Source organism: Mustela putorius, unplaced genomic scaffold, assembly GCF_011764305.1.
Source record: "Mustela putorius furo isolate JIRA1106 unplaced genomic scaffold, ASM1176430v1.1 tig00000174_pilon_pilon_pilon, whole genome shotgun sequence".
In the NCBI taxonomy this organism is placed as follows: domain Eukaryota; kingdom Metazoa; phylum Chordata; class Mammalia; order Carnivora; family Mustelidae; genus Mustela; species Mustela putorius.
The window spans coordinates 18,870,422-18,891,359 of NW_025421304.1; the positions used below are offsets into that span (position 1 = coordinate 18,870,422).

Below are 20,938 nucleotides of genomic sequence, written 5' to 3' on the forward strand. Positions count from 1 at the left end.
TCTTACTCATTTTAAAGGTTGAGAACCACTAACCTTACTAATAGCTCTGGAAAATGTGTTTATTTTAAAGATTTTATTTATTTATTTGACAGACAGAGATCACAAGTAGGCAGAGAGAGAGAGGAGGAAGCAGGCTCCCTGCCAAGCAGAGAGCCTGATGAGGGGCTTGATCCCAGGATCCTGAGACCATGACCTGAGCTGAAAGCAGAGGCTTTTTAACCCACTGAGCCACCCAGGCACCCCGAAAAGGTTTTTTTAAAAGTATACCAAACCAGGGCACCTAGATGGCTCAGTTAGTTGAGTGTCTAGCTCAGGTCATGATCTCAGGGTCCTGGGAGTGGGCCCCACATCAAGCTCCACACAGGGCAGGGGGAGTCTGCTTCTCCCTCTGCTCCTTTCCCCCTCTGGCTCTGCTTAACCACTCAGGTCATGATCTCGGGATCCTGGGATCAAGCCCCACATCGGGCTCTCTGCTCAGTGGGGAGCATGCTTCCCCCTCTCTCTGCCTGCCTCTCTGCCTACTTGAGATCTCTCGCTCTGTCAAATAAATAAATATTAAAAAAAAAAAAAAAGTGTATCAAACTGGGTGCCTGGGTGGCTCAGTAGGTTAAGAAACTGCCTTCAGCTCAGGTCATGATCCTGGAGTCCCCGGACGGAGTTCCACATCCAGCTCCCTGCTCTGCCAGGAGCCTGCTTCTCCCTCTGACCCTCCTGCCTCTCGTGTTCTCTCTTTTTCTCTCTCAAATAAATAAAATCTTTTAAAAAAAAGAAGAAGAAGAAGAAGAAGAAGAAGAAGTGTATCAAACCTTAATGCAATCTCTACTAAGATGACAAGGAAAGCCCTTCACATTTGTTCCTTTTTCTCTCCTTAACTTCCAGTTGGGCCAAAGATACCTTTGTAAAGGCAATTTGATCTCCCATTGCACTTACCCAGCAATCCTGGCATTATCACATAACTTGCTCTAGGTTTAAATATCAACAGGTACTTCAAGAAGCTAAATAGGCAAGACCCAACACTACCAGTTTATTAAAACTCCAACACCCAGGGACACCTGGGTGGCTCAGTCAGTTAAGCATACGACTCTTGATTTCAGATGTAGATGTATTTCCATAATTGGAGAAAATGAGAAGAAATCGCTCAGCTAGACTACTTCTAAATTGGAATGGTACTTTCCAGAGTTGAGAATTTTCAAGGTCAAATTGCAGCATAATGAGACGTAAGTATTTGCTCACCTTTTTTTTTTTTTTTTTTTTTTTTAGATTTTATTTCTTTATTTGATAGAGCACACAAGCAGGCAAGAGTGGCAGGAGGCTCTCCACTGAGCAGGGAGCCTGATTCAGGGCTTGATCCCAGAACTCTGGCATAATGACCTGAGCCAAAGGCAGACACTTAACCAACTGAGCCACCCAGGTGCCCCTGTTCACCATTTTTTTTTTTAATTTATTTTTAAGGGACCTCTACACCCACCATGGGACATGAACTTAAAACCCCAAGATCAAAAGTTGCATACTCTACCAACTGTGCCAGCCTTATGCCCCTCCATATCTGTACCTATATATATCTCTATCTCTATGCTTATTTTTAGAAAGAGATCTTCCAAGCAAATGGGAGGTGGGGGGGGGGGTACCCACAAAGGGAGAGGGAGAGAGAATCTTAAGCAGGCTCCACACCCAGAATGAACCCAACTATCTCACAACCCTGAGATCATGACCTGAGTCAAAATCAAGAGGCAGCCACTAAACTGACTGAGCCACCCAGACATCCCTAAAGACAGTATTTAAGAGAACATTAAAGAACTGGACAGCAGAGGTAAGATGATTTCAAAAAACAAAAAACAAAAACAAAACCCCCTGTGTTGCACCTCCAAAATCACTGCCTAAATAATTGTTTTAATACCAATTCCTACCAATTTTAGGAATTTAATACCAATTCCTAAAACAAACAAACCCTGGTATCTCCAACCTTACATAAAAGATGAGTAAAAGGAGTTTTAGAACCCTAAAGCCCCAATTCTGCACTGAATACTCAGCAGTCATCTTTATATTCATTCCCTTTTCCTCCATGAAACAAACAACTATTTAACATCATAGCATCTGAAAATGGCCTAAATATCTATCAAAAGGGCAATGGTTAAGTAAATCATAAAAAGGAATATTATGTAATAACTTAAAAAAGGAGTTAGAAAGAATGGAAATTATCTATTGGGAGGAAAGCAAGTTACAGAACAGCATTCTGCATATGTATATGTCCTTATATGCAGAGCATCTAAAATGATACAAAAATAACTATCTGAAAGGATAGATGAAAGGAGCTAGGAAGGAAACTGCAATTTTTTTCCCCTACTGAAATAGAAAAGTAATTTAAGTAAAATATCAGGTCAACAAAGTTTTGCGTATTCCAAGATTATACAAAATCCCTTCCCATGGAGACCATCCACCTCATTCAATGAGCAGAAAACAGTTAACACAGAATGCCTGAGACTGCTATCCTTAGACTTAACAAGTTGGCCTTTGGCTGCTGTCATAACTTGAATGGGGAAAAACTAATCCCCACTCCCAGAACTAATTAAGAGTGGCTCCCTGTGCCTAAACTCTACCCAAAAATGTGATTTATGCTGAACACCTGGCCTTCCTTCTGAGAACCTCGAATTTTAGTATGTCGTAGCCAAAAGGTGCTCACATGACAAGTCCCCAGTAACAATCCTAGGCATTGATTCTCTAACACGCTTCCCCTGCTGGGCAACATTTCACACACATGTGTTGTCACAATTCCTTGCTGGAGGAATTAAGTATGCCCCATATGACTCCACTGGGAAAGGCACTGGGAGAGGTTCAGCTTGAAAGCATGAGTCTAGTTTCCTCAGACTTCACCTTACAGGACTTTTCCCTTTTATTTTGCTCTGTATCCTTTTGCTGTAATAAATCACAGCCTTAAGTACAACCCCCACACACTAACCCTGCCACCGGCCAAAATGAAATGTCTTCTGGAGTTAAATGACACCAAATTTGTGGCTTTCCTTTCTCATATGTATAGAACCCATTTCAGACTTCTGGATTCTGTCATAAAGATGATCCTGGGGGGCACCTGGGTGACTCAGTCAGTTGAGTGTTTGCCTTTGGCTCAGGTCATAATCCCAGGGTTCTGGGATGGAGTCCCACATCAGGCTGCCTGCTCATCGGGGAATCTACTTCTCCCTCTAACCCCTCCCCCCAGCTTGTGAACTCTCTCAAATAAATAAATATCTTAAAAAAAAAAAAAAAAAAGACAATCCTAGAAGCTACAGGGAATATATTTTAGGGAATAAGGGAATAGGAGAAACTAGCTACATGTTCACCCAATCTCTTCCCTCTACCTGGCTAAATTGCTAGATTACATTTCTCAGCCTCTCTTGCATAGGTGTGGCCAAGAAACCCCGAGTTCTAGCCAACGAAATGCAAGCCAAAAAATGATACCAGCCACTTCCAGACCTTGTCCATAAAACCTACTCTGGACCCTCCCTCTAGAGAAAAGCAGTGCCTAAGATGGAAGGAGCCTGGGTTCCTGAATTACCACAAGAAAGGTAACCTAATGAACATTCTCAACGAAAGTTATCTGAATAGAAATATCTACTCTGTTAAACCACTGATATTTTGGGGTTGTTTGATATAACAGTAACCCACTTTGCCTACTAACAAAGGACAGGATCAGGTAAAAAAAATTTTAGAAGCTAGACACCTGGGTGGCTTAGCCAGTTAAGCCTCCGACTCTTGATTTCAGCTCATGTCATGATCTCAGAGTCCTGAGATCAAGCTCCATGCTGGGCTTCCCTGCTGAGCATGGAACCTGCTTAAGATTCTCTCTTCCTCTGCCTTTGCCCCAACCCCTGCTCGGGCTCTCTTTCAAATAAATAAAATATTTAAAAATATACATATTAGAAGGGAAGAGAAGTGAATGCATTCAGCAAAGAACTGCAAGGATTCTGAAACTGAATAAGCAAGAAAGGTGAACCAAAAGAAAAGTCAAAAACATTTCCACTAAGCATCTGGGTTCCACTTACTTCTGACATAAAACTGAGAAGAGAAAGTTTACATGGCAAGAAAGAAAATGAGGAATTCCATTTCGGACATATCTGGAGTGACACATACAAATGAAACCCACCAGTTGGTTGAGAATTTCAGCCTGCAGCACAGGAAGGGTGAGCTGCAAATAAAAGATTTGGGAGTTATCAACATTTAAAAGAGACATCTGAGGGACGCCTGTGTGGCTCGGTTGGTTAAGCAGCTGCCTTCAGCTCAGGTCATGATCCCAGCGTCCTGGGATCGAGTCCCACATCGGGCTCCTTGCTCCGCAGGGAGCCTGCTTCTCCCTCTGACTCTGCCTGCCATTCTGTCTGCCTGTGCTCGCTCTCGCTCGCTCTCGCTTGCTCTCTGACAAATAAATAAATAAAATCCTTAAAAAAAAAAAAAAAAAAGAGAGAGAGAGAGACATCTGAGCCTGCACAGCTCAGATGGTTGGGTATCTGCCTTCGGCTCAGGTCATGATCTCTAGTCCTGGGATCCAGCCCCATGTCAGGCTCTCAGCTCAGTTGGGAGTCTGCTTCTTCCTCTCTCTCTGCCTCTCCCCCTGCTTGTGCTCTCCTCTCGGTCTCTGTCTCTCTCCCAAATAAGTAAAAAAATAAAATAAAAAAGAAACAGCAAAGGAGAAGTATAGAAAGAAAATAAGGGTTTTAGAATCCTAAAAAAGCTTAGCATTTTAAAGGTGGCTGGAAAAGAGGAAGGAACTCGGGATGCCTGAGTGGCTCAGTCAGTTAAGTGTCTGCCTTTGGCTCAAGTGATGATTTCAGGGTCCTGGGATTGAGTATTGCAACAGGCTCCCTGGAACCTGCTTCTCCCCTCTGCCTCTGCCTGTCTCTCATGAATAAAAAACTAAATAAAATTTTTTTAAAAAAGAAAAGAAAAAAGATAAACTCAAGAAGGGAAATGCAGAGTAGCTAGACAGGCAGAAGAAACTTGGAATGCATATTATCAGAAGCCAAGCAGAGTCCTCCTCGACTTTGCGGCAATAAGTAAAACCTATGAACAGATAACATTCCCTAAAAAGAGTTCCAAGGACGAATCTTTGACAAATGTCCACTGTGGCAGGCAGCCTCTAAAATAACCCCAACAGGGGCGCCTGGGTGGCTCAGTGGGTTAAGCCGCTGCCTTCGGCTCAGGTCATGATCTCAGAGTCCTGGGATTGAGTCCCACATCGGGCTCTCTGCTCAGCAGAGAGCCTGCTTCCCTCTCTCTCTCTGCCTGCCTCTCCATCTACTTGTGATTTCTCTCTGTCAAATAAATAAATAAAATCTTTAAAAAAATAAAAAAATAAAAAAAATAAAATAAAATAAAATAACCCCAACAATCCCTGCATAAGGATAGATAAGGTCTATCCTTATGTAATCCCCTCCCCTTACAAGTGGGATGGACCTTACTTAAGAGTGGTTTCAAAAGAAGAAAACAGTCCTTTCAAAGATTCAACTACAAAAAGACTGACTTCTACCTTGTTTAACTCTCTGAGCCTGTGCTCCAAGAAAAGCAAGTTGCCATCCTGTGAGTAACCCTATGGAGAAGGCACATGTGACAAGCAACAGATGTCTGCCAACCAACAGTCAGCAAGGATTTGAAGCCTGCCAACTGCCAGGTGAGTGAGTTTATAAGAACTCTCCACCCTTCAGCCTTGGGCTGACTACTGCCTGTGGATACCTGCACTGCAACTTTGTGAAAGACACTGAGTCAAAAGCAATCAGCCAACTGTGTCTGTGAAATAAAGAACAAGTTTTAAATGGCTGAATTTGGGGGTACTTTGCTATGCCACAACCAATAACTAATACATCCATACGCTATGAAAACCATGGGGGAGAGATTTTACAAAGGTATAGTTGTCAGAGGCACCTGAGTGGCTCAGTTAGTTACACATCTGACTCTTGATTTTACCTCAGGTCATGATCTCAAGTCCTGTGATGAGCTTTCCACTAAGCAGAGAGTTGTTTTTTTTTTTTTTTAACTTTATTTTAAAATTTTGTTTACATTTTCACTTTTGTTTTCTTAACAAGTCTACTATTTAATCTCTCAGGATAAAAAAAATTATTAAGATTCTAAAGAATTAAACAACAAAGGATGTCAAGGTGAATAAGCAGGGAGTCTTTTTGAGATTCTCTCTCACCCTTTCCTGCAGCCTCTCCCCGCTCAACCTGCATGCACATGTTTGCTCTCTCTCAAAAATAAAAATATATTTTTTTAAAGATTTATTTATTTGACAGACAGAGATCACAAGTAGGCAGAGAGGCAGGCAGAGAGAGAGAGAGAGAGAGAGGGAAGAAGGCTTCCTGCGGAGCAGGGAGCCCGATGCAGGGCTCGATCCCAGGACCCTGAGATCATGACCCAAGCCGAAGGCAGCAGCCCAAACCACTGAGCCACCCAGGCGCCCCCAAAAATAAAAATATTTTTAAAAATAAACGTATAGGGGGACCTGGGTGGCTCAATCGTTAAGCATCTGCCTTCAGCTCGGGTCATGATCCCAGGGTCCTAGGATGGAGGCCCGCGTCAGGCTCTCTGCTCAGCGAGAAGCCTGCTTCTCCCTCTCCCACTCCCCCTTCTTGTGTTCCCTCTCTTGTTGTGTCTCTCTGTCAAATAAATAAATAAAATCTTTAAAAATAAATAAATAAAGGTATAGTTGGCAGTGTACAAAAAGTATATGGGAATTATAAATTACTGGAATTAGCAACTAAGTGATCATTAATAACTTTTAAGAGAGGGAAGTTAGTGGTTACCAGGAGTCAGGCTAAGAATCCTCCGTAAGTGGACAATGCATGAGGTAGTAAGACCAGGCCTAGCTCAAGCCCTAGCCCCTCCAAAATCTCCCCAACCACTTCAGATCATCTACAGGATAATCTACTAATCTATCTCTCTTCCTCTTTAGTATCTATGATGCACTATAAAATTTAATCACACTCTCACTATTGTTTCCTGCGTATTATCCCTTACATTGGCTCCCAGAGACATACATGCCTTGGGTTTATTCCACAGCTCTTCCTCACCATCACTGCCAACCGGCTTTGAGAGCACTGAAAACATTCCAGAACCCTGATAAATCCATTACTGTATCAATTTCTAGTTCCCTAAAATACAATTTGACTAGATATAACAGCAAGCAAAATGTAGCCAAAGTTTGGGAAACTTCTTTCATCTTCATCACCCATGAAATAGAGATAATTTTCCATAATCTCATTTCAGGTTAGTCTTTGTCTTGTTTTTGTTTTAAGTAGGCTCTGTGCCCGTGCCCATGCCCATTCCCATACCCAGCATGGAGCCCAACACAGAGCTTGAGCTCACAACCTGGAGAGATCAAGACCTGAGCGGAGATCAAGAACCAGATGCTTAACCAACTGGGCCACCCAGGCGCCCCAAGATTAATTAGTCTTTAACTACAGAAGCATCTCTACTTATGTGTCATTAAGAAAGTTTACTTGGTAATACTTTTCTAACATGAAACATTGGGGTGCCCAAATATGGGTGGGCATATTATGTGACTGCCTTCAGCTCAGGTCTTGATGGTCCTAGGATTGAGCCCCGCGTCAGGCTCCTTGTTCAGCAGGGAGCCTGCTTCTCCCTCTCCCTGCTACTCCACTTGCTTGTGCTCTCTGTCAAATAAATAAATAAAAATTAAAAAAAAAAAAAGATTATGATACATCCAATTTCAGAGTCATTAAAATGTTGACAATGTTTTAGAATCAGTGAAATACACTATTCCTCCTCTTCATGCAGTTTTCTCATTTGGGACACTGCAAAATTCAATTTTAAGAAATTTGTAATTTACACCAAAAATAATTGACTCTAAAGTAAATAAAAGAACGATGAAAAGAAATCTTCCTCAAGAGGTTATTTACTGGAATAAACTAGAAGGCAATGTAATCTCCAAAAGCATTCCGAAATTTGTAGGAGTAGGAGAGACACTGGCACTTAATGAGAATTAGAGATGAAATAACCAAAGATGGACACCGCCACAAAGAACTATCCTGCCCAAACACCAATAGTGCCCTTGCTAAGAAAATGGCTTTGCATCGATTTTCTGTACGGTAAGCCCCAGATGTGAGCACCTCAAGTCTGGCTCTCCACAAAGTTAACACAAAGCCAAGCACAACTTAAATTCATCAGACAATAAGAAATTATACGACTTATATTAAGTGGCTACCACAACTTATCACAGAAAACAGTTTATGGAACTTTATTATACGTTATTAACCCAGTCAAATATTTATTGAGTACTTACATGTGTCAGGTATTTGAAACATATGGGTGAACAGACATTCATAAATTACTGCATTTCCACTGGAGGTGAGAAATAATAATCTTAAGAAATAATGAAAGGGGGGAAGCTGGCTGGCTCAGTCAGTATAGCATGTCTCTTGATCTCAGGATTGTGAATTCGACCCCGAAATGGGAGGAGAAATTACTTTAAAAAATGAAAAGAGCCGCCTAGGTGGCTTAATTGGTTGAGCATCTGCCTTAGGCTTGGGTCGTGGTCCCAGGGTCCTGGGATCAGCCCCGAATCAGGCTCCCTGCTCAGAGGGGAGTACACTTCTCCCTCTCCCTCTGTTGATCCCCCTACTTCTGCTCTCTCTCTCAAATAAGTAAAATCTTTTTAAAAAATGAAATATTAAAAAGTACATATGAGGGGCACCTGGGTGGCTCAGTCATTAAGCATCTGCCTTTGGCTCGGGTCATGATCCCAGGATTCTGGGGTCGAGCCCCACATCAGGCTCCCTGCTCAGCGGGAGGCCTGCTTCTCCCTCTCCCACTCCCCTGCTTGTGTTCCCTCTCTTGCTCTGTCAAATAAATAAATGAAATCTTTAAAAAAATATATATGAGGGTGCCTGGGTGGCTCAGTGGGTTAAGCCTCTGCCTTCGGCTCGGGTCATGATCTCGGGGTCCTAGGATTGGGCCCCACATCGGTCTCTCTGCTCAGCGGGAGGCCTGCTTTCCCCACTCTCTCTGTTTTCCTCTCTGCCTACATGTGACCTCTCTCTCTCTAATAAAAATAAATTAAAAAAAAAATATATATATATATATGAGAAACATGTTAGGAGATGCTAAGTACTACAGACAAGAAAACAGCAAGGTAAAGGGGACCAAATAGGGAGACTGAAGGGCTGCAATTAGTGTGGTGGCCAGAGAGAGCCTTACTGAAAAAGAAGTCTTTTTTTGTTTGTTTTAAAGATTTTATTTATTTAGGGGCACCTGGGTAGCTCAGTCATTCATTACACGTCTGCCTTCAGCTCAGGTCATGATCCAAGGGTACTGGGATAGAGCCACGCATCGGGATCCCCACTGTGTGGGAAGCCTGCTTCCTCCTCTGCCACTGCTTGTGTTCCCTCTCTGTCTTTCTCTGACAAATAAATAAATAAATAAATAAGATCTTTTAAAGAAAAGAAAAGATTTTCTTTATTCACCTGACAGAGCACAAGCACAGAACACATCAGAGGGAGAGAAGCAGGCTCCCTGATGACGGGGGGGAGGGGGGGGGGGTTAGCCATGCACACAGATCAGAGAAAAAATGTTCTAGGCAGAAGGACTGGTCAGTTGGTGCAAAGGCTTCCTAAGAGAGTGCATGGCATGTGTAAGGCAAAAAGCAAGGAGGCCAAGGGTACTTGAAGGAAACCAATAGGGGTCGGGGGACAGGAGGCAGAGAGAGTAAGTTGGGGAGAAGGCAGAATATGTGAGGAGGTATAGGGCAGAGTTAAATCCTGTAAGTAATGAAGGACTCTAGCTTTTACTAAAGACAAATGGAGAATCAACAGGTGGTTTTCAACAGGATAACAAGATAGGATTTTCAAAACGGAAGAATCACTTTAGATGATGAACTGAAAACAAACTATAGGGGACCAAGGGTAGAAGCAAGGTAGATAATAATAGCACATTATAAGAGAATTAGTCACTGAAACTCACACACAGAAGACCTCTACAAAGTTTTATACAAATATTCCACAACTAAGTTAGTATATTAAGGTATCGTACCAATGTTTTGTGGTTGCCATAAGGCTTAGTGACTGGGCATGACTAAATATTTTCATATAATTTCTACATTTTACATTTGGACAGATAACCTCAATGCCTACAATCTCTGGCATGTTTGCCTGTTTGAAAAGGGAAGAGGAGTATTTAAGATTTTATTTTCATTATTACTTATTTAGAGAGAGAGGCAGAGGTGTGGGGGAAGGGAGAGAGGGAATCTTAAGCAGACTCCATCAAAGCTCAGAGCCTGGATGCAGGGCTTGATCTCACAAACCTGACGTGAAATCATCAAGTCACTTAACTGACTTAACCACCCAAGCTCCCCATATTTTTTTTTTAAAGATTTTATTTATTTATTCGACAGAGAGAGACTGAAAGAGGGAACACAAGCAGGGGGAATGGAAGAGGGAAAAGGAGGCCTCCCACTATGCAGGGAGCCCAACGTGGGGATTGGTCATGACCAAGACAGATGCCCAACCAACCAAGCCACTCAAGTGTCCCCCCAAGACTTTATTTTTAACCAATCTCTATACCCAACATGGGGCTCAAATCTACAACCCCAAGATCAAGATTTGCAAGGTCGGGGTGCCTGGGTGGCTCAGTCGGCTAATCATTTGCCTTATGCTTGGGTCATGGTCCCAGGATAGAGCCCTGCATCTGGCTTTGTTCTCTCCTCAGCGGGAGTCTGCTTCTCCCTCTCCTTCTAGCTCCTGCTCCATCTCTCTCAAATAAAAAAAAAATTTTTTTAAGAAAATTTGAAACCTCTACCAACTAAGCCAGCAAGGTGTCTCCCTTTTTTTTTTTAAACACTATTTGTTTCCTTTTTTAATGTATGTATTTTTAAGTAATCTCTACACCCAATGTGGGGCTCAAACTCATGACCCCAAGATCAAGAACCACAGACTCTACCAACTGAACCAGCCAGTCACCCAAGGGAAGGGGAATAGTCTTGAGATATTCATGCCATGGGGTGCGTGGGTGGCTCAGTGGGTTAAAGCCTCTGCCTTCAGCTCAGGTCATGATCCCAGGGTCCTGGGATCGAGTCCCACATCAGGCTCTCTGCTCTGCAGGGAGCCTGCTTTCTGCTCTCTCTGCCTGCCTCTCTGCCTACTTGTGATCTCTGTCTGCCAAATAAATAAATAAAATCTTTTTAAAAAGAAAAATATATTCATGCCATAACTGTGGGTATACACATGGTAACTATTACCCAAACTAAAGAACACAAACAAGTGGGAATAATCCAATCATGAACATCCCAGAATTATGTATTACTGAGCTTAGAAAAGCCTAGTATAAAACATTTTTTTGGGAACCCACCTGACAAGAGTTAAGGAAATATTCAAAGGTATAATGGTCAACAAGTAGTAAACAGGTTTGAAATGAGGGAATAAGGGGCGCCTGGGTGGCTCAGTGGGTTAAAGCCTCTGCCTTCGGCTCAGGTCGTGATCCCAGGGTCCTGGGATCGAGCCCCGCATCGGGCTCTCTGCTCAGTGGGGAGCCTGCTTCCCCCTCTCTCTCTGCCTGCCTCTCTGCCTACTTGTGATTTCTGTCTGCCAAATAAATAAATAAAATCTTTAGAAAAAAGAAAAAAAAAAAAAAAAGAAATGAGGGAATAACAAATGGAGCAAGAGCTGAACTGCTTCCTAACCATGCTACTTTGAATAAGCAGTTTTACCAGACTCAATAGAATCTTAATAGTAACCCTTAAAGAACATTTAATAGTCTTTTATACTTTCCAGAATTTTACAAGACTTGATCCAATCCATACACCAGCACAGTATGACATAGTTAGCAAATAAATCCCTATCTTTTTCATTTGTTTTTTAAGTAAGCTCTATAGCCAGCGTGGGGCTTGAACTCATGACCCAGAGACCTAGAGACCCATGCTCTACAGACTGAGCCTATCGAAAACCCCAATAAACCCCTATTTTTTAAAAACTGAGAAAGTGAACCAAGAAGTATGTCTACTACAAAATTAGGAAACAATCAAGTTCCTGCTGTGGAATCAACTGAATATTCAGAAGCATCTGTAATTACAAAATTATAGTAATATTTTGTAATAGTAATACAAAATTATAAAGCTACATAAGTCAATATACTTGACTACTAAAAGTACCCTTCTTTGAGCTATCTTTTTAAGATTTTATTCATTTATTTGGCAGAGATCACAAGTAGGCAGAAAGGCAGGCGGGGGGGGGGGGGCAGGCTCCCTGCTGAGCAGAGAGCCCGATGCAAGGCTCCATCCCAGAACCCTGAGATCATGACCTGAGCCGAAGGCAGAGGCTCAACCCACTGAGCCACCAGGTGCCCCGACTTTGAGCTACTTTTAAAATATCACTACACCAAGGTGCCTGGGTAGCTCAGTTGGTTGGGTATCCAACTGCTTGTTTTGGCTCAGGTTGTGTTCTCATGGGTGGATTGGGCTGGAACTAGGCTCTCTTCTCAGGAGTCCATGTGGGATTGTTTTTCTCTCCCTCTGTCCCCCTCCTTACACACTTACACATACTCTCACTCTCTCAAATAAATAAATCTTAAGAATATAGATAGGTTAGGGACGCCTGGGTGGCTCAGTTGGTTGAGCAGCTGCCTTCGGCTCAGGTCATGATCCTAGGGTCCTGGGATCGAGTCCCACATCGGGCTCCTTGCTCGGGCGGGGAGCCTGCTTCTCCCTCTGCCTGCCTCTCTGTCTGCCTGTGCTCACTCGCTCTCTCTCCCTCTATCTCTGACAAATAAATAATAAAATCTTTAAAAAAAAAAAAAGAGGGCGCCTGGGTGGCTCAGTGGGTTAGGCCGCTGCCTTCGGCTCGGGTCGTGATCTCAGGGTCCTGGGATCGAGTCCCGCATCGGGCTCTCTGCTCAGCAGGGAGCCTGCTTCCCTTCCTCTCTCTCTGCCTGCCTCTCCATCTACTTGTGATTTCTCTCTGTCAAATAAATAAATAAAATCTTTAAAAAAAAAAAAAAAAAGAATATAGATAGGTTAAATATATACATATTAAGTATATATATATTATATACATATGCAACTATACCAAGAAAAAACTTATTCATTAAAACCTAAATCCCTCCCTATACTTTGGAGATCTTAAAGGAAGTGCAAGTTAATTTACACTGAGTTAAATATGACCACTCACAGTAACTGTAACAGGAAAGACCACCTTTGTGTCAGTTATGAGTTTTACATTTTCACACTGAAAAGAAGAAACATTCAAATCTTTTGTCTTGTACTACAAAAAAACTGCTGAGGGAAAAAAAAAAATCTGTATTTGCTTTGGTCACAACTAAGAAAATCTCTTCCAAAAAAAAGAAAATCTCATCCAAATAAATATTGGCAGTATCTCACAATATATCTAGGTCAAGCTGTTACACTATGCATATGAAACTTATACAGTGCTGTGAGTCAATTATGTCAATAAAATGGGGGGAAACACAGATTAGGAGCAAAGAAAAAAAAATCTCCCTAGGTAATTACCTAAGAAACAGTTTAATTCTGTAGAATTATTATTAATAGAGATAGTCATGATGTGCTAAAGACTCCAGAGATTTTCATTATACAATGATACTCTCAAAAAACAAATGGTTGGGCGCCTGGGTGGCTCAGTGGATTAAGCCGCTGCCTTCGGCTCAGGTCATGATCTCAGGGTCCTGGGATCGAGTCCCACATTGGGCTCTCTGCTCGGCAGGGAGCCTGCTTCCCTCTCTCTCTGCCTGCCTCTCTGCCTACTTGTGATCTCTGTCTGTCAAATAAATAAATAAAATCTTAAAAAAAAAAAAAAAAAAAAAAAAAAAAAAAACAAATGGTTAACCACGAAGACTAAAAAAAAATAAAATAAAATTTTAAAAAAAGCATAAAGGAGAGCTTGAATTCACAACCCTGAGATCAAGACCTGAGCTGAGGTCAAGAGTCAGCCGCCTGGAGCACCTGGGTGGCTCAGTTGGTTTAACATCCAACTCTTGATTTCAGCTCAGGTCATGATCTCAGGGTCATGAGATCAAGCCCCTCACTGAGCTGTGCACTTAGCAAAGTCAGCTTCCCCTTCCCTTGCTCTGACAAGTTCTCTCAAATAAATAAATCTTTTTTAAAAAAAAAGAAGGGGGCACCTGGGTGGCTCAGTGGATTAAAAAAAAGAAAGAAAGAACTGGACACTTAGGGCGCCTGGGTGGCTCAGTGGGTTAAGCCGCTGCCTTCGGCTCAGGTCATGATCTCGGGGTCCTGGGATCGAGTCCCACATCGGGCTCTTTGCTCAGCAGGGAGCCTGCTTCCTCCTCTCTCTCTCTCTGCCTGCCTCTCTGTCTATTTGTGATCTCTCTCTGTCAAATAAATAAATAAAATCTTTAAAAAAAAAAAAAAAAAAAAAAGAACTGGACACTTAACCGACCTTGCCACCCAGGTGACCCTATGCTCTTTTTTGATGAATTCATACATCATTCTTTCCCTTGTACTGAACTCAAGCGGAATGTGGAAAGACAGAATGAGCATTAGGGTAGAGCAGGAAAACCTGGTCTGCCTGACCTTAAACTAAGAAAGTCACCTTACCTTCCTTGGCTTCACTTTCCTAAAGGATGATACCATAATTCTATATGGCTAGCTTTTAAAGTTTAACCATCTAAAAGATATAAACAGAATTAGAAGTATACAGTCCCAAGAAAAACACTATAAATCTACCCAAGTGTAAAAATGAAGCATCACTCAATTACAATTCAGGGCAGTAACATGTTTGGGGGGGGTGGGGGGATTACCCACTATGAGGCAGAAAACTTATAAGGCAAAACAGTATATGCTATAGGTAAGTGAAACTGCCCAAGAGGTATAGGAAAATCAGGGCAGAGATGTATATAGACACATACAAGTTTGAATGACAGATGTTTTGGTAGACACAATGACATTACATATAGAAGAGGCAAAGATGTATTAGGAACTACAAACAGTCTTGTGACTATAGCGTAAGACAGTAATATGATGGGCGCCTGGGTGGCTCAGTTGGTTGAGCAACTGCCTTCGGCTCAGGTCATGATCCTGGACTTCCAGGATCAAATCCCGCATCAGGCTCCCAGCTCCTTGGGGAGTCTGCTTCTCCCTCTGACTTCTCCTCTCTCATGCTCTCTCTCACTCATTTTCCCTCAAATAAATAAATAAAATCTTTAAAAAAAAAAAAAAAAGACTAAAATGATGCCACAGGTAGGGAGGGATCAACACTTACACAGCACCCAGCATGGGATGTGAAGGACTTCTGAGCAGAGGATCACTGTTTTCAAACCAGTGATTTAGGAGGCAATTCGGCAGTAAAGAGTTAACTATATTCCTGGAATTATTTACATTTGGAATTCATTTACATATTATGTATGTAATTTTAAAAACAAACAAATCATGAGGGAAAGATACTGAAGATTAGTAAGCTACTGCAAAGGGGTGCTGACTGGGTGGCTCAGTCAGTTGAGTGCCAACTCTTGATTTCAGTTCAGGACAGGTCACGACCTCTGGGTCTGGGATTAAGCCCCAAGTCTGCTTGGGATTCTCTCCCTCTCTGTGCCCCCTCCCCCTGCTCACTCATGCACTCTCTCTAAAATAAATAAGCTCTTTCAAAAGAAAAAAAGCAAGAAAAGAAATATAGCTATTGCAAAAAAAGGCAAGCTGGGGGGGTGGGCAGGTTGGCTCAGTAAATAGAGCACAGGGCTCTTGATCTTGGCATCATGAGTTCAAGCCCAAGTTGAGGATAGATAAAGGAAAGAAAGGGTCTGAAACGAAGGGTTAACTGTTCTTATGATTAGTCTAAAAATTTAAAACTAACATTGCATTTCAAAACTGAGTTATAAATCCAAGGTGACAAACTTTAAAACTATCTGAAATGGAAAATGCTGAGCTCTTGATGAGGATTAAGAACAGTAAGATGAGGTTTTCAAAATACGCCTTCACTCCCTTTTATATTTTATATAATTAGCACAACACACACACACACACACACTTCTCCTGCAGACAGTTTAACATCTCAGTCAACATTTTACGAATTTCCTAACAACTGTTAACAAAATTAACCGAAACATTTTATCCTGGAGATTTATGCTGAGCTTTCCAACATTAAACACAGAAATGCATTTCTTAAATCTACACTTCCAAAGACGCTGCATTTCCTTCAAATCTCAACACAGGGTTTCAGATTAAGTCTACACCTCTAATTACTGAGTTCTTAAAGGTGCTTTCCCCCCCCCCCGGATTTTATTTATTTGTCAGAGGGGGAAAGGGAGAAAAAGGGAGAGCACACAAGCAGGAAGAATGGTGGGCAGAGGGAAAAGCAGGGTCCCCACTGAGCAAGGAGCCTGATATGGGACTTGATGACCTGAATGGAAGGCAGACACTGACCCACTGAGCCACCCAGGGGTCCCTTAAACGGGCTTTTCAATAAACAATTTATTTTATTTGCTTTACTACATGCTTACAAATGTAAGAGTGAAAAGTACATTAAACTATTGCATAAAGGTTTTGAGCCCATTTTAGCTTTGAAACACGCCTCTTAAAATTGTGAGCAAACAGAAAAGAAACTGTAGGATTTTTCTATATATAAGGTCTTAAAATAAGACTCAGTGGGATGCCATTTTGAAAGGTCCCAGCAGGAAGTTCAGTTTGGTCACAGAGCCATTTAAGAAGTGCCTCAGCTAATATTTTTAAATGACTTGAAAGTTAGTTTTGTACTTTAATAAAGGATACTAAGTTCATAAAACACAGCATTTCAAAATGGCAGGCTATTATTTTCGGTCATTCCAGAAGTATAAACAACATCTTACCAAAAATTAGTATCTTAAAGAACATGTGAGCATTCAATTAGAATTACTATGGATAAATTCCCTACCATGGCACTGAATGCCAAAAAGATTTGCTACCTTGTAGAATGAAATAAAAATTCAAGTTCATCACCTTAGGCTGGTTAAAAAGAAAGCTTTTCATGACTGCTTATCAGAATCTAACCAAAAACATGCTTAGAAAAAGCAACATGCAAGAGTAATATGCGATTAGTCTTCAAGAAATGTCTTGAAGAGATAGCGAGCATTTCCTCTCCTGCCTTCACACAGTAGTTTGTTTTTAAATGACATAACCCCAAGTTAGAAGAATGTCACAGTACTTAGCCTGACAAGATTCCATGTTGAAGAGACCGGGATTTAAACAAGCCCAGCAGAAACTCAGAGACTAGAGAGAGAGAGAGATTTAAAAAAGGAAAGAAAAAGAAAAAAGAACAAAACCTAAGCCAAAAACTAATCCATCTGAGTGTTTAGAAACCAAGTGCATTTCAGTTCAGTTCCACCACATGCCACAAAACCCTGCCTTCTAAGGTTACATACAATCTTAGGCAAGAAAGGGAAATGTTTTCAGTTATTAATGGTCAAGTGTTTGTGCCTTGATTCTAGAGTTAATTTTCCAATGAAGGACTTGGGACCCACACTTGTTGAAAAGGGACCAACCCTCTCAACTCAACAGGTTTTATCAACATGCTACCATTTCAAAGTACAACTAGAAGCAAAAACTTTATGTATCATCAGCTCACTTTCTCCTTAGACAAGGTAACAATCTGCAGTGTCCTAAAACAAGACAATTTAAACTGTTACCATATATCTTATTAATAGCTAAAATACTATTCTGCCCAGCTTTAGAAGGGTGAGAATGTCAACCTGAGCCACAGATTACTAACATATTATACCCAAATACCTCAACATAAACCGGTTTGTTCATGTGTTTGCCCTGCTTTCTAATTTTTGACCTGTCCTCCCTTTTTTTTTTGGGGGGGGGGTCCTACGTATTCCTATCAAACGGATTGTCATGAAAGCAATGGCCAGAATTCCCCGCCCCCCCCCCCGGCAAAATACTCAAGTGTATTTACTCAAATTATTCGCTGTTAAAATAAATCTCCCAAGGCAATAGAATTATAAAGAAATAAGGAGAAAAATTAAGTATCATTACTCAGCTTACAGGAAGAACGCAGACTTTTTATTAGAGTCCTAAGAAATGTGGCGTTTGATTGCGTGGCTTCAGGGTAAAAGTTTACTTCTCAAAGTTTATTTTAAACACAGCATTTCCAAACTCACAGGTTATCAGGCATCTTTTTTTTTATTTTTAACTGCAAATCGTGCTCCTAACGGGGGTAGTCATCTGTGTGAGGCTAGTTGGGTGAATTCTGCAAGAGGGACTGGTATGGAATAAGAGTGTTTCGTTTGGCCTTAAGCAACCTCCCTACTCGACCTGTAGGAAGGAAGGAAATCCTTCCCCAGCGTGGAGGCCTACAAACGTTCGGCTCTCTAAGGGGACACTTCCCGTGGGAGAGCAAAACCGCCACTACATCTCAGACACCGGCCCAAGTGAGTGAGGGCCGACTTCGGAGAAAAGTCTGAGCGCCCCGGCGCGCGAGTGGAACAAAACCTGTGGCAAGAAGTAATGAGGAAGTACTGGCTCCCGCCCGCCCCTCCCACCGGCGGATACTCGAAACACCGGGGGTTTGACAACGTGCTGGGGGCAGAGGGAGGGGGACTGCCAGCTCCAGGTCGACCAGAAAGAACCAGGAGCCTGCAACTACTCCAAACACGGACCCTCGCCTCTGGAACTAGGCCTCGGGGGCCGAAGCCAACTGCACCCATCCGGAAGCCCAGAGAGAAAGGGGCAGTTGAAGAGCTCGTGGGCTCTGAGGAGGGTGCAGCCCGCGCGAAGCGAGGCCCAGCCGCCCGAACTGCCGCCACCGCCGCCCTCAGAGCCTCCAGGCCCGGGCCGGGGGGACCACCCCGCGCTCTGCCCTCAGCTCCGTGAAGCCTTCGTCCCGGCCTCTGCTCTTCAGAGCCCAAAGACTCCGCGAGCCGTGGGAAGAGTCCGCCCTCTCCCGCCTCGCCACTTCCCCGTCCCGACTGCCCCTCACTCCCCGGAGCTCCGGGGAACGCTCCCAATGGCCCCTGGACCACCCCCGTTCCTTCGTCCACCGGCGCTCGCGTTCCGCAGCTGACACCACCAGCCGGCCCCAGCCACCGACCCTGGCCCACCTCACCTCAGGCGGTTCCGGCAGCGCTGGACACAGGAAACTCCTGAGTCCCCGACTCCGGCTCTCCTCGACCCCCTCTTCGGTTAACTCCGCTTGTTTCTCTACAAAATGGCGCCGGAGGTCGCGCGCTCACGTCGCGGCCTTTCCCCTCCCCGTTCCCATTTCATCATTCGCTGCCCGCCCGAGGAGGGATGGCCCGAGCATCAGCCAATGATCGTACCCAGCCCGTGACTCCCGCCCAATCACCGCCAGGTGCCCGCGGATTTAAACCAATCACACACTTTCACTCGCAGAAGTCAAGGAAGAAACCAGGCTCCTGCTAGCAACTACCAATCCGGACTCCTACTTCGCGGGCTTTGGCCAATTGCCGCTCACCCGTCCCTGGGGATTGAAGACGGAGCCCTCGCGCCTGCGCTCGACAGGAAGACCAATGGGGAGACGCAGATAACTTCGATTTGGGGCTTCACAGACTTCCCACCTGCCCTCGAGGTCTTCGACCAATAGGGGCCTGGCATTGCCTCTGAGAAACAATAAATAAGGGAGGGGGCCCATAATCCCTCGCCAACGTGCGCAGGAGCTACTTTGAGTGGGCTTGAGGCACTTTCCCCGCCTCTCCTTGCTCTTTGGCAGTGTCAAGTCCCGTACACAGCGGGGCTGCATTTTCGCCCCCGCGTCCCTTTAGCCGCGAACGCCAGTTACCCAAAAGCAAGCCGGACTGTAACTAGAGTGGGGGCGCTTTGCGTTCTGGGATGTGTAGTTGTCCCTCATTCCGCGCCTCATTCCTGGCGCTAAAGTATCGCGTCTTCTTCCGTCATTGCGTCCTAAGAGAGCAGCGCATGCTGGGGAATGTAGTCTCCTACTTGGTCCCAGTTTGCCTCACTTGATCAGAACTTTCTCCTTATCCAGTTCTGCCTATTGAAGAAGCGACCGCTTACAGAAAGATAGGAAGCTAAGATTCTCTTTTGGCTTACGCCCTGTAAGCGGTATCAGAACGGATACCTATCAGGTTATCAGAGAGGCTCTCAGAAGAAAAAGCATAGAAACATAACTTTGCTACGATTTATCAAGAGCAGAATGTAAGATTTTAGGGTCACCTGTTTCCAGACAAAGGTGGGAGAACCGGGAACGAAGTGTGGACTGGTTGGGTTTTTTCTATGTTTTGGAGAAAACCTACCCTCCTCATCACCCCATCCTAGGCTAGACTCAGCTTGTTTCCCAGCCATCTGTCTCACTACCTCTTGTGTCTAAAAATACTTCTTTTTTAAATGGTGGCCAAACACTTACCATAAAATTTACCTTAACTATATTAAATGTTCTGTACAGTAAGATTAACTATATGCGTATTGGACAACTGATCTCTAGAACTTTTTCATTTTGTAAAACAGAAACTCTTATACCCATTGAACAACTACGAGTTCCCTCCATCCAATCCCTGACAAGTGCCATTCTACTTTCTATTTCTAAGAGTTTGACTACTTCAGATACCTCATATAGGTGGAATCGTGCCGTATTTGTCTTTTTGTAACCGGCTTATTTCACTTCGCATAATGTCCAAAATACTTTTTGACATCTGCCTTTCCTCGGTTGGAGGCCAGCTCTTTCAGCAAACATTTCCTCAGTGTCTTCTGTTTTCAAGCAACTGTATGAGACCCAGAGATGCCACATACAGCAAGGTCAAGGATTGCTTTGGTCTAATTTATAGCTATATTCTCAGCACCTAACACAGCACCTACCGTGTGGTAGACACACAAACGAATGTTGAAATATGAGGAAACAGAGAAGACTTACTTTATAATGTTAATAGTGAAAGACCCCTTAAACTGACCAAGGCTAAAGAATACACCTTTGTATTCCATGTTGCCATATAAAATTGCCAAAACCTCTGTGGATAGCAGCATTTG

At 43.2% G+C, this 20,938-nt stretch overlaps 1 protein-coding gene across 7 annotated transcripts in view; it reads right to left on the bottom strand.

Moving 5' to 3' along the window:
- The window catches only part of CNOT1 (CCR4-NOT transcription complex subunit 1), a 112,725-nt gene extending 93,532 nt beyond the window's left edge, over positions 1-19,193 (bottom strand). For all 7 annotated transcript variants that reach the window (XM_004744290.3, XM_013052168.2, XM_004744291.3 and 4 more), the window contains exon 1: positions 19,044-19,193. The gene's annotated coding sequence lies outside the window, so the exon portion shown is untranslated. The remainder of the gene's footprint in view (positions 1-19,043) is intronic.
- Between the last annotated feature and the right edge of the window lie 1,745 nt (positions 19,194-20,938).